The sequence below is a fragment of the Manduca sexta genome, chromosome 26 (assembly GCF_014839805.1).
Source record: "Manduca sexta isolate Smith_Timp_Sample1 chromosome 26, JHU_Msex_v1.0, whole genome shotgun sequence".
NCBI classification, from domain to species: domain Eukaryota; kingdom Metazoa; phylum Arthropoda; class Insecta; order Lepidoptera; family Sphingidae; genus Manduca; species Manduca sexta.
The window spans coordinates 18,206,783-18,221,627 of record NC_051140.1 but is presented as its reverse complement, the minus strand read 5'-3'; the positions used below and the strand labels follow the sequence as shown (position 1 = coordinate 18,221,627).

Genomic DNA, 14,845 nt, shown 5'->3' with positions numbered 1-14,845 from the left:
AATGTAACGTTCTGGGCGACAGATCTTTGCGAAGCATTTTTACCAGATTGTCGAAGGAGGGAAATGTTTTTGTCTTGAGTCTCTTGCAAGCGCGAGACGCCTCAAAGCGTAGCTCACCTGAGGCCCTCATTGCTTGTTTAATATTAATGGTATTTAAACAACATCACGTAAATTCACCCAATTCGTCTCTACGTTCTACATTGTTTTTAGCTAAATCTCTATTCTAGGTATTATCGTCCTTACGTAGGAATGTAACGTCATGGCGGCCATCATGTAATTTGAGTCAACTTCGATAAATTCTAAATGAGTGGTAGATTGTAGGGTAATAATTTTCCTACAACGTTCTTTATGAAAACACTTTTTCGTTGAAGACTGGTAATGATATTATCTTAATTTTGAATATTTATGTGCGGCAATGAATACTTAGCGGATGACACTTGCACGCTTGCCAAAAAATATAAAAAATACGGTTTTTCCAAAGACATTTCGTAAATAGTTTACCTCAAAGTTAAATTAAGTCGAAATAAATATTGAACTGCTATGATTTAAAAAAAACTCTTCGCCAATAAATCTCGAAATAGTTGCATTTTTTAATTAAGAATTTGGCTTTTAGCTCTAAAATTACGTCATCACCTGCAGACGACACTGGCACACACTGCACCGAGCATATCCATAAAATGTTATGCGTCTCAGAACGTGGAAAACGTATCACAAACAAGCTTAAACCGAAATTATTGGGCCACTGGTTCAGTTTCTATTTGCGATTTATCTTTCCTTTTAATCTTCTGAAATGGTTTCGTTTTTTATAGAAACGATTATCGATGTTTTTGGAGCTTCGGATTGTTATCTTACTTTGTTAGGTGAAATTCGTGTCTTTCTTATAAACATGCTTAGCATCCATACCTGAAACAAGAAACATAAGTCTTTTAATATGTGAAATAGTCAAAAGTATTTTAAAGATCTAATTGTACTCTAAAACTAAACTTTTTTAATGGAGTAAAACTTATCTAGTAGTATAGTAGCTTGCGTCGCATGATAACGATTTCTTTTCTTCTCTGTCTATCCCTTTAAATACCTTACTGTTTAACTATTTATATTTTTACGATTCCTCAGTACCGCGGCAACAAAAGTATGTTTAAACTCGTAAACTATTTTTTAACAGATCATGAATGAAACGTGTTTCCGTTGTTAAAATAATAAAGATAATGTATTTCGTTCCCACGAGGCTACATCATGTGGCTCGTGTCTGATATTTATATGAAACATTCGATTATAAAAATTAATTATAAATATTTATAACGCTCAGATTTTAGATGTTATAAATATAATTATAAATCAACCGTAAGGCGGTGAACATCAGTAAATCAGGGCAGGTTCAGTATGTCTCTTATATGTCTGCAAACACTGTTGGCAGCTATTTCACAGACACCTTATTCAGTATTATTTAAGGCTATCAAGAGAAATTACAGCTTTTCATTTGTTATGGTTTAAGGAGAGGGATGGCGGCGCTTCAAGATTATCACTAGAGTATTTCAGATTTTAAAACGCATAGACCCGTGTTTCAGCAAATTTTTAGGTCTTTTGATGTATACATTTTATTGTACACAGTATTGCTTTTGGTTATAAACTTGTTGTTTGTTAAACTATAGATTCTGTTGATTCGAACCCGCTAAGATAACAAACTCATTTACAGGGAACAGGTAACATAAATACGACGGGTGTCAGAAGTCCTACTAAGGTTGCAAGATGGTGGGAAATTGCAGAAAAGTTCTGGAATATTATACCTGGTTTTACGTCTATTATTTACAATTTATTGTCACAAAATTCCGTTTTTTTTTATATAAATATATTAATTATGGTAGTTTTAAAACATTTATAAATAAGCTTTCCGAGATTGGCCTTTTTTAAAAATCAAGTCTTCAGTATACATACTAGGTATTGTGGTTTGATTTAAACACGCTTTGAAATACTACAGAATTCCCCAAGAGTTTTAATGTATCTTTCCACCATACACTCAAGCCGTGATCTATACCACTAGTTACCTTTTTCTAGCAATGTCCAGGGAACTAAAACCCAGAGAGTGTCGACGTCACACCCACGCGCGTCCACGGTGGTCGCTTTTACAAAAGTTCAATGACGATATGTTTGCGCGTTACGTGACTTTCTATAAATATGCGGCGGATCTAGACAAACAGTTTACTACGGCACGTGTTTCGATTTGAACCGCCTTCCTCTATACGTAATTTATACCGGATTTCGGCCTCGACTGTACGGCGATGACTGGTTTGCATTTTAAAAGGTCACTAGAGAAGTGATCTTGTCTATTTAGGCAGATGATTCGGCTATATATCGACTAACGCGACATGCGGAGTCTCTAGATGGTCGCCAGAATTATGTCGGCCTATCTTACTGGATAAAACAAGTTTCAAACAGGCCGGCATAATTATGTCGACTTGCGGGGGGTAATCATCTTTCGTAATTCGATATTCTATCTAGATCCTACTCCACTTACTATCAGGTGCAGTGGATGTCATTGTCGTCCCTTATAAATCATTCTTAATACTACACGGAAACTACATTGGATGTCTCATAATCCAGTTATACGTGTATACCAACCTTATTGCAAGGGCGTAGACACCATTTCAAAGTTATTATTTGAAATGAGTCAATTTTAAATACGCTAATTCCACTCCGCGCCAAATGTTATGAAAAATGGCTGAACAATAAACTAAACGCTTTTGAAAATGGCCCTCAGCAACCAGCGCTAAACGTTTTATTGTAAACAGTGACCAACGGTTGTATTGCAGTCATATTAACTTGTTGAAAATGTTATCGTATTAATATTGATGTATAGGAAAACTCGAGATGTTGCTAGTATGTGAGTGGAAAGTGTTCAAGAACTCGCATGAATTGATGTTTCGTGTTTTGGGTTAACTTGTTTATTTTAGTCTTCATGATTATTCATGCACGTTGCAGAAGGTTTTGATTTAGTTCCACCTTCTCTAGGAAATCCATCCTGGAATTGGAACCGAAATCTTTCTCCGACACAATCATTTTGTACCTATCGCTAGATAAACGAGGAGACTATAACCAATAAGACAGTATAATTATGGCGGCCATCCGACATTTTGTCGTATTGAAAAAGTTAACTAACTTTTTTTATTTATATTTATTATTCAATTTGGTTAGTATTTTCCTTCCTTGAATACAGTATTAGTAAAACCGCGGTGTGACTTTCAATAATCATACAGTAACCACAAAAGCAACGACGCGTTTTATAAAAGTAATGCGTATTGTTTTGGAGTACTTTCCTTTTCGTGCGAATTTATGCGAATAAACGTGTTAATAAGTTAGTGTTAACTTTTACAATGTTTTCGGTAAACAACGTCGATAATTGGAAGGCAGTTCTTGGAACTTCGGAGATTACATTTATTTTTCACTTTCATATATTTATCGGGTAGCATACAATAACAAAACTAAATGATATAATGTTACAGGCTATGTATACATTTGAAATATGATTGAGATAAGTACATCACAAATCCAGAGCACTTATTATAATTAATATATCATAGAATTATAGATCTTAAAACCTTCTTTAACCCTATTTCTTTATAGACTGTCACCTGACAGTCCTTTGTGATTCTTTAGTGATTACTTACAAGCCGATATCTCATTTGTTCGCTTGCCTGGCTTAACCTATTCATGTTGCGTCCTCGCACCCTACACGTGTCGCTTTAAATTATTCTTTTATGTTTTGAAGCAACCACGACAATAATTTTTTACATTTTACAATACAAATCGTTTAGTTTGGGCTCGCAGCCTTGTCTTTGAAAGGCAATAGTGGCTGATGATATTCTGAATTTATTAAGGTAGTGTCTCGACTTCCTCGGTGGCGTAGTTGTATTGCGTGTGCGATACGACTACTGCTTCGAGGTCTTGGGTTCGAATCCCTGGACCGGGCAAAGTTATATTGGGTGTTTTACTCAGCATCAGCTCGGAGTCTAGAATTTTTTTGCTCATATGGCGAAAGGTTTCCGGCCTATCACGTATGCAATACTTACACATTGCCTCTGTGTACCCCTTCGGGTTTAAAAGCGTAAGCATTTAACTACTGGGTTTTAATCGGTACTAGACCCGCTTAAAATACCATTACTGTAGTAAAAGTGTTATTGTGAATTTTCCCTTATACTAAGCATAGTTTTATTCATCCTTCCAGCAATATATACGGTTACTTTTAACAAACCTCAAAACATTCGACTAAAGCGATGTCACTTACCAAAATAAATTCACTATTTGTTAAATGAGTATTCATATTTCGTAACCTGCATTATTGATATGTTCCAAATATTTTTATTCCAATATGGCATCACGTCGCCATCACAGCTCAATTGGTGTGATAAAGAGATAGTCACGCCACCCACGCGTTACATTGCCAATAAAGGACCTGACAACTGCATGTTCTAATAATTTTTATATAATACTAGCTTTCCCTCGCGACTTCGCCCGCATGAAGGAGTTTTTCGGGATAAAAGTCCCGCTATACATTTTCCCGGGAGAGTAAGTAGTCTATAACCTTCCCACGATCTCAAACTATTTCCATACTACGGCTATTTAACTCGTTACAATTAGCGGGACTTTTAACCGGAAAAAACTTTTCTACGCGCGCGAAGCCGCGAGCTAAAGCATGTAAACAAATAATACATACAGACCTCTATATTGTTCAAACATACTGGCCTCCGGCTTCCAATCTAGATCGTTACATGAATAGAAAAAAAAAATTCAATCATCCCAACAATACGAGCGTTTATCTAATTGCAATCTCCAATGAACTCAATTGTCATTTATTTGCATACATTGTGTCACCGCTTCGCAGAAGTGTTGTGGCGAGGCTCGTGGATCTTCCGCCGTATTTGTATGGTAATTTATGTTGTCATTGAAGATGTGTATACATATTTAGAACGGAAAAATTCAATCCTAATGGTACTTTTACAAGAAAGATTTTAGTGGTGTTATAGTAGAGATAGCTAAAATGCCTATATCTATACTGATGTATAAAGCTGAAGAGTTTGTTTTGTTGAACACACTGTTATTAAGAACTACTAAACAGCAATAAAACGAAAACAATTGTAATTGATTTCTTATGTTTACGCGAATGTTAGACATTGAAATAAAAACTAAAAACTATTTAAACGGATTTTATCGCGGTTTTTTATATTATTATTTTCTCCCGACGTTTCGAAGACTTTGCAGCCTTCATGGTCACGGGGGGACTGAGGTGTTGTTCATCCGTAAAGTCAAAGTTACAATATCTACCTACATTTTTCAAATATACAACTTTTTAAAATTTTATCTGTTGACGGTCCGATCTACGCAGAATGAGCTCACAGTGTCTTGAGGTCTGGCAGCCGGTCTTTTGGGATCCGATTTAATTAAATGTAGAACAGGATCCCAGGCTTGTGCAAGCTTCCAACCATCTTCCCTATTGAAATTTGGGTGTTTTAATTTCAATAGCTTCGCGAATCATCCTAGGCAGGAATCGGTGTTCTTTGGCAAGGATTTGTGGCTTGTCTAATCGCAAATAATGATTGGAGCCTCCTTCAGAATGTTCAGCGACTGCAGACTTCGTAGAGCGTCGGTGTTTCACGTCAGCTATATGTTCTTTTACGCGGGTCCCTATATTTCTTTTGTTTGTCCTATATAAGAGGCCACAGTTGCAGTCTATCTTGTATACACCCGGTTCTTGCAGAGGTATATGGCACTTGACAGGTGGTCAAAATTGACTAATCTTCTTAGGCGGCTTGAAATAGGTTTTATTGAAGCACGCTTCAGGATGTAGCCAATCTTGTCGGTGACTCCTCTCACATATGGTAGTACAACCGGAACACGTTCAACTGTGGCTGGTTTCACTCGGTCTCTGTGACGGCGGCGTGGAATTTGGAGCTTGTTGTCTCGCAGTACTTGCTTGACATGTTGTAGCTCAGCGGCCAGGTGTTTCTCGTCACAGATTCCTCGTGCTCTCTGAAACAATGATTTGCCCACGGTAGCTAACTGTTTTGGATGGTGGTGAGATTCACCGTTCAGATATTTATCAGTATGGGTCTGTTTCCGATACACAGGCCTAAGAAGATTAGTCAATTTTTACCACCTGTCAAGTGCCATATACCTCTGCAAGAACCGGGTGTATACAAGATAGACTGCAACTGTGGCCTCTCTTATATAGGACAAACAAAAAGAAATATAGGGACCCGCGTAAAAGAACATATAGCTGACGTGAAACACCGACGCTCTACGAAGTCTGCAGTCGCTGAACATTCTGAAGGAGGCTCCAATCATTATTTGCGATTAGACAAGCCACAAATCCCTTGCCAAAGAACACCGATTCCTGCCTAGGATGATTCGCGAGGCTATTGAAATTAAAAAACACCCAAATTTCAATAGGGAAGATGGTTGGAAGCTTGCACAAGCCTGGGATCCTGTTCTACATTTAATTAAATCGGATCCCAAAAGACCGGCTGCCAGACCTCAAGACACTGTGAGCTCATTCTGCGTAGATCGGACCGTCAACAGATAAAATTTTAAAAGTTGTATATTTGAAAATGTAGGTAGATATTGTAACTTTGACTTTACGGATGAACAACACCTCAGTCCCCCCCGTGACCATGAAGGCTGCAAAGTCTTCGAAACGTCGGGAGAAAATAATAAAAAAACCGCGATAAAATCCGTTTAAATAGTTTTTAGTTTTTATTACAATTGTAATTTTTCCCTTTTCTGTATCATGTACTGTAGTTTATACCATAAAATGATTTTGAAAAGAGCAACACCAGAGTTTCTTGCCCTTTTTTTTTCTGGTGAGAACTGCTTTCCGAACTGGTGGTAGAATTAATATTGACGGAAACTAAAACATGTATAACATTTTACAGGTTCAAATAAATTATTTCATTTCATTCTTAACCGATTTTGAATTATATTCACAATTAGGATGCTACATTATTCCTAAGTGCTATAGGGTAGTTTATATCCCAGAAAATATAAAGCATTATTTTTTATCTTAATACATAAGCTAATTTGAAATTAAAGTTGCTTATTTCTCACGGAATGGTAAAGGGTCAAATATGGCGTGAAGGATGATTTATAACAGCTTTAATTTGTAATATATGGACCCGGTACACTTGTAATAAACTGTCTAATATATTTTGTAATCAAGATTCCATTAATTTTGTAGCGGGTGGAAGAGGTAAGTGTTTGACTATTTAGTTATTTCAAAATAATGTAATATTTTTTTATTAATTCGCTGTGGACTGTGGAATGTCGTAATGTATTTCTGGATCGTCTATTTTTTTTTATACATTCTCAACAAAAAAACTCTACTACACCTAATGGTAAGCGGAGTAGGGTCCAGATAAAGTTGACTGGCAGAGATGAGTATCCCTCGTCAGTCACCACAAGTATGCCGGCCTGATTTCTTGCCCAATTCATTCATAGACCTACTTCGTAAGTTATACGTAAAATCTTCAGCCATATTTCATCGTTATTTCATACAAGAATGCTTGTTATTTCAAATGTTTACAGCTGAATATTTCATGCGTTAAAATATTTGCATACCTAATAAAATTTATTTATATTCAGATTTCTAAACAATAGGCCTATGTATTGCGGTAGCCGTGCCAATAATAAAGTGTGAAAAATTGCACGTTCCTTTTTATTACTGAAGGTTCGGTCACACACCGCCGTGCAGTGTCCGACTAGTGGTATTTCTGTGTTCTACTAGACGTATGAATTTTTTATAAATTGATCGTATTATTCTACGACAAGTCAATTTATATCATGATCTTCTTTATTGACTTTAGTTATGAGTTAGCAAAATTTTTGCTCGCGTAGATTTTAGCCTATGATGCAATAGGTGGGTGAGAGTTATAATAACATTGAAATTCCAACAGAAGTTAATAAAAACCCACATATTTGTCTTTGATAAAACACTGCAACGTCAATACATGAACGTCCCACACGGTGGTGTGTTACGGTCCATTCACACGTACCATCATCATACAATAACGCACGAACAAAATATGGATATGTTGCGGTATAGTTATAATTCATTCATACACTCGCACCGTTTATCCTCAAAGGGGTACGCAGAAGCGCAACTAGTGCAGCCTTTTTCCGCTGCGTGTAATCCTCAGTCCTCACCTGATGTGATAGGGGGCGAATCTATCGTTAAATCACGCACAAATTCCAGACTCCGGGCTGATACTGAGTAGGGAAATCCAATATCGCTATGCTCTACCCGCGGACGTCAGCACTGCAGTCGTATCGTTATACAACTAAGTCACCAAGTCAAGGCAGATTATAATTTGTATAAAAATTAACAGTTCTATTCACACGGCACACATTTTACCGCCTAATCCAACTGTTTAGGCAATATCGACCATATGGTAACTATAATGTCGCTGGAGTATGGTGTGGCTGTGGTACGTGTGAACGGACCTTTTCAGCTTTAATAAGATGGTCGGTGTGATACGTTAACGAGATAGACTTTCGAATGCGAGTATAGGTCAGTCACGTTCCAAAGTCAGGAGTGCTCGTAACTCATGTTTAACTGCTGGGTACAGTTGAATGGGAAAGGCCGAAGGGTAGCCAGGAAGATACATAACGGAGCTGTCTAGACTGTAATTTAGATTTCGTGGTGTTAATTAAGGATTTTAGAGATAAGTATTAATTATAGAAAATCATGGGAACTGTGATATTCTAAAATGTTTCTGAATATAGATGTGCCTCTATCATAGTTCGTTCTTGTTATAGGAGGCGAACGAACATACGGCTCACCTGATGGAAAGTGATAAACGCTGACCTTGAATATCTGTAATACCAGTGGGCAAAGAAATGCGTTGTCGGTCTTTTAGGTGGGAATACGCTCATTTTTTAAAGGTCGCTAGGTCGTATCTGTTCGGAAATGTTGCTGGCGGCATTGATTCATAGTTTTGTAGTATGTGGAAAAAAATCGGCAGAAACATATTGTAGTGGATCGCCAACCTCCGAGGTGATCTGGATGGAATTTGGAGTTTTGCCGCATTGTACGGTGAGGCGATCGTTGGACAGTAATTACACTGTGAAACTTGGGGAGACGTTAGCTTATTTGTTTAAAAAAGCAATCAAAGTAAAAGGTACAATAAAAATATAGTCTTACAGCTCGATGTTAACACAATGTTTAGATATTCAGTAGGTTCATAAAAATATTGAATTCGGGCCGTCAGCGCTAGAAATAATGTATTATAGAGAGGTATCAAGCACTTAAGAATTGACAAATAGTTGCGCGAGAAAATGAGACCAATTTAGTTTTTTATCTATTATTTTATACAGAGTTGGTATAAGCGAAAATGTATTTACGAAGTAGGTACATAAATTTTTCTTTAGTGATTTATAGTTTATTAATTTTTATTAAATTCGTAATAAAATGAGGTCAAGCGTGTTGTCTTGAAGGGTAGGTAGAGGTACAAATAGAAAGCTGTTATTTGTTTGTAATATAAACACGAGCGCCGGCTTGCGAAATCATGACTACGATTTGACCAAAATCGGAAGTCCTTATCTCTGCCTCACTTTTTCTTGAACAGTTTGCCGGTGCACGTATTTGTTACCATAATATTTATTATGTTCAGTATATTAGCGCAGATTGGCTTAATTGTAGCCATTATACAATTCTCAGGTCGAAAATATTAGGGTCATTTTGGCATTGTGTTACTAAATGAATCACATACATACTCATTTACAGCATTGCTAACAAAGTGCTAAAAATCATCCATAAATAACGAATATAGTCAGATTAAATATCAGTTTTACTTTTCTGATTTGTTTATTATTTTGTAGTTTAGTACGTATATGGCGTAGGCGTGAGTGTATTTCTAACTGAAAAGTGATGTTGACACTGCGATGAATTCACTTAGAGTAGTTATGGTACCATTAGGGCATCCGCCCTGTGGAATGGGGGCGTTTGGAGAATTCCACCACGGTATCCCCTGCCTGTTGTAAGAGGCGACTAATAGGGGCCACGAAGGGGGTCGTCGGCGGGCAGCAGGCGGCTGTCCGCCCTAGTGCAACTTTAGCACATTTTTCGGTTGACCCCCGTGATGGACGGCAGTGTGTAGTTGGCCTCACGCTGCCGTAGACGCCGAGGGCGTCCTACGGTGCGCGGGGGCTTCTGAGCCCCCCCTCCCCCCCAATAGAAGACGGGCCGCAAGGCGGCACCGCGCAGGAGCGGCTGCGGTCGCAGACTAGACACTTCAAGTCAGAGGAAGCCCGCAGCCGTCTCTAATGCGCCGAAGAGGGCCACCGCGGAGTTTTAGCTGGTAGGCCGTGCATAGGTTAAGTTGTATATAGGGTTAGGGACTCGGCCCGGCGGTCGCCCGAAGGTCACCATCAAATCCGGGCGGCTCAACGCCGGGCCGTAAGGCACGGTTACCCCAGCATAACCGCTCAGTCGCCCCCCACGAAGGCTGGGCGGTAGTAATAAGGCACTTTCTCCGCGAAACAAAAAAAAAAAGAATGGTACCATTAGGGCATGTAAAATTAAAATTACTTTTTATCGATATTTATTTTGTTCGAAACTTTTCTTAATTTTACATTTACAGTTCGAGTAACTTTTTGTAAAGTGTTATTTTTAAGAAGATAATTATGTGGTGTTATTTATTAACGCATTGTAAAATGATCCGTATTTTGACTGGTTAGGGCATTACACTTATAATTTGGTACTAAATTATTTTTATTCAAATGAATCAGAGAGAGGTAAACTAAAGGCCATATTCGTAGCATCCTGGATCGTGACCATCTCGTTTGCATGAGATGTATTGGGTAGGTATTTGTTATTCCGATCGGCGAGTCGAATGTATGGCGTAGCGGTATCCGTCATTACAGAACTGTTTCTAACATTTATACAATAATGTGGTTAAGGGACAAGTATTATCTAGCTTCAGAATATATTATACGAATCCTGTTGTATTACCTAGAAATATATGGACATGAATGTCGATATGGATACTTATCGCGCCGGGTGGAATGCTAAAGATTTGACTAAATACAGTAGTAACAAAACAAATCTTAAAGGACATTTCTTAAAATGTATATATAGGACGATTCAGATTATTTAGAAGTTAATGATTTTATTCTTGTAGTGATAGCACAAGTCTCAAGTGATTATGGGAAGATTCTTTAGTTTTAAAATAATATCAGCCCTGTATTATATGTATACCGTTTCAATGCTGGGCACGAGTCTCCTCTACTACTAAGAGGGGTAAGGCCCTAGTTCACCACGCTGGCCTAGTGTGGATGACAGATTTCACATAGCCTCAGAATTTTCATAAAATGTGCGCTTGGGTTTTGAATCTGCGGACATTTGTCTCGGCATTACGTTCCTCCCCCAACTAAGCTATCGCAGCATGTGTTCTCTCCGTTTTAGTGTAATGTAAAAGTTCAGCGAGTCGTAGATTGAGTAGAATGGTGCCAGAGCATGGCAAGCAATCAAATTAAAAAAATATATTTAATTAACATGCATAAATGCTGAACGCTATAATTTATACAAAATGAGTCGATCTATAACAAATTCCTAGACGTGACAACTACGCAGCCATTCCTCCTATTAGTCACTGCTATTTTGAAAAATACTGCATTATAAATTCCATTTTTATATGGAGATCATTTTGACATAAATTACACGAAAAATACATACGAAGACACATACACACACACATTTTCCACAAAATGGTATTGGTGTTTAGAGTCACTATTAAATATGTAACCGAATCGAATTTTTCCGGGTCTATTATAGAATTGATTGTAGTACACTTAAATGGTAAAATATGTTATTATTATATTATACTATTTTTCATTTTCAGATTCGTGATTGCGACCAAGAACACTGGCCAGTGACGACGCTGCAACGTTTCCGGTCTCATCATCGAGACAACTACGACAATTCTGTTACTAAGATAAGGTACCTCTATATTTATGAGTAATAGTAATAATCAATTAGTTTTCTTCTTTAACTTGAGCATATTTTTTCCCAGGAAAATAACGCGTTAAGCTCTTTTCTATAGATCTAGTAACATAGCCAACAATGTTCAAAACTTAGAAAAAAAATTAAGATTCCTCTTCAACGGGTACATTTAAAACTAGGCCAGTGCTCAAGTATGTTTTCGACTAACTCAAGTATGTTCAAAGAAACAATGAACTTGTCGTCGATGACTCAACTAATGTGTCGCGTTTAAAAACAATTTTATTACGTGCTAACGTCATGTTAAGACATAAATCACCGATACTTAGACTATTTAAATGTATGTCTGTTGCTGTTTACGTAAGCCTCGTAATTTTAGACGTTAGCAAATAAACGAAGGCCGCTACATATATGGGTATATTTTGTTTTGTATAAAAGTATAACGTCGGTGATATGTACATTTTTAATTCTCCGTGGGTAGCATCTGTTTTAAATGTTGGAATGTGGTCTTTTGGCCTGACCTGTTTACTTAATTATAAGATATGTGAAATGTCAATTTTTCGGTTGGCTTTCTGTGAGGCTTTAATTTTATAATTTTTATTTTTAATTTTGTAAAACAGCAATTTTGTAGTACGAATGTGTGTGTGTTAATACACACACACACACGTCTTTAATTCCTGAAATGGGTTAGTAGAGGCACAATTGGTGCACCCGTGTTCCGCCGTATGTCATCATCCCATATAACGAGACTAAATACTATACTGCCCCCTAGGGCGAGCCTATCGCCATATCGGTCACATGTTGCAAAGTCCAGGCTGATATTTAGTAGAAAAGTCCAATATCACTTTGTTCTGCCCGGGGATCGAACCCGAGATCTCAGCACTGCAGTCGTATCGTACTATTACTACGCCACCGAGGCAGTCATATGATTTAAATAATTTAATTGATTTATATTATCTTAGCATTTTTTTTTTATTCATGGAGCCTTTAATACATTAATTTGATTATTTTTTTATGCTATTGCACTCAAATAAATTTATATAAATTAAAAAAAAAACTATCAGAAGAATAATACACAGCAATTAAATTAATGATTATTAATTTGACTTTTAAACATATCAATATGAACATCCATAATGGGACATATAAGTCAACGGTCAAAATAAGCTTAATATATTAGTGAATACGACTGAATAAGAAATAACAATAAAAATAATGGCCATAAACGGTTTAAATTACTTTGAAAAATAATAGAGCCAGTTTCAAACATGCTAAACGGGTTAAATAAACAAATGTCATTCGTTCTCAATCGTTTTCATTGTCCATTCATTCAATTACATTGATAGTACATTCGATGTTTAAAATTATAAAGCAATTAATTTAAGCAGCGCGTAACAGTTATACAAATTCGTAGATGGACGGAGCTAATATAGGGTTGTCAGAAAATAATACTATTTATAGTAATACTATTTTTACTTCGTGCCGCTTTTATTATTAAGATAGACAGTATGTAACATACTGTTTTTTTTTCAACTGATATTTGTATGTAATGATATTTAGAGCATTAAAAGTGACTTCATTAAGAGTACAACTTATGATGCTGCAAATTTCAAAGTACGTTAAAAACGCGTACACCATATCCCCGCGACAATATAATTTATTTTCTTTTACAATAATATCTATTATTTTCGTAAAAAACTATTGGCAACCCTAAGCAGGCCGTCAACCGCTTGATTCGAATTTATTGCCAGCTCTAAAAACTAAAGTGACGTGTCCTTAACATTACGGCCGGTATTTATTGAGCTACATCAGCCTAGACCTTGGGACGATCGTTGCACATTTTCTAATTAGCGGCGGCAAAAATTAGGTCGAAGCACTAATGGTTGTGAGAAATGTTGTCCATAAATGCGATTCACTTTTGGGTATAAATAGATCAAGGATCTGTTGCAATGCAACAGGCATTTATTGTTAGTAAATAGACATTGTTGTAATATTTTATAGGGCTCTGGGCCGCAGGAGTTGGGACCACTGCCACGCAGTTATGTGCAACTGATTCATTCTTGAATGACAGTATTAGCAGTATAATTAGACCGTACCGCTGGTACCGCAATGGTACCATGGTATCTATTCTTTCCTGGATTATTGGATTTTGACTAAAAACACATAGAATCCTGTGATATATAATTTAATTTGTGCCAAAAACTATAACATTAGAACGATGTTATATGGCCAGTCAAGACGCTTTACAACGAAATGTTAACTGAAGTTGCTACTGTCTATAAAGCTTTACATCCGAGCCTGCTCGTTACCTAATTCATATCACATCATCAAAACAACATAGACTGTCGAACGAGATGGAATCAATTTAAAAATCAGTTCCGGAGGTAACAGACCATCGATTGTAAGGCAGATAACAGTTTCTGAGCTCATTTGCATCGTCTATCCAATGTGAACTTGATACTGTACAGTTATGAAATATATCGCGTGATTATTAGATCGTAAACGATACCATGAATTTCAATTTATATTATAAAATATAGGAAGTCATTCGCATAATTGTTAGCGCTACTCGTGCCCTAAAGATTTAAGCAAAAAATGACACTCTGATTCAATAATATTTAACTTTTAAAAGAAGGGAGATAAGCTAGTGGGCTGTTGGTACATAAGCACTACAATTTACGTTCCCTGAAACTAATTGTGAGCTCTGGAGTGTAAATGGCAATGGGTCTCATATGACTACACTAAAACTTATATACTTAGTAAAATTATGTGCGGTCGTAAGGCTTACCATCAGTTGATCGGAAAGCTCGTCTTGTCATTCAAAGCAATAAAACACAATAAAAAATAGTCGAGAGTGTTATT

The 14,845-nt window shown here is 36.9% G+C and overlaps 1 protein-coding gene across 1 annotated transcript in view; it reads right to left on the bottom strand.

The window, feature by feature from the left end:
• Positions 1–14,845, bottom strand: part of LOC115453712 — a 157,924-nt gene that overhangs the window by 54,316 nt on the left and 88,763 nt on the right. The gene's annotated exons all lie outside the window — the stretch shown is intronic.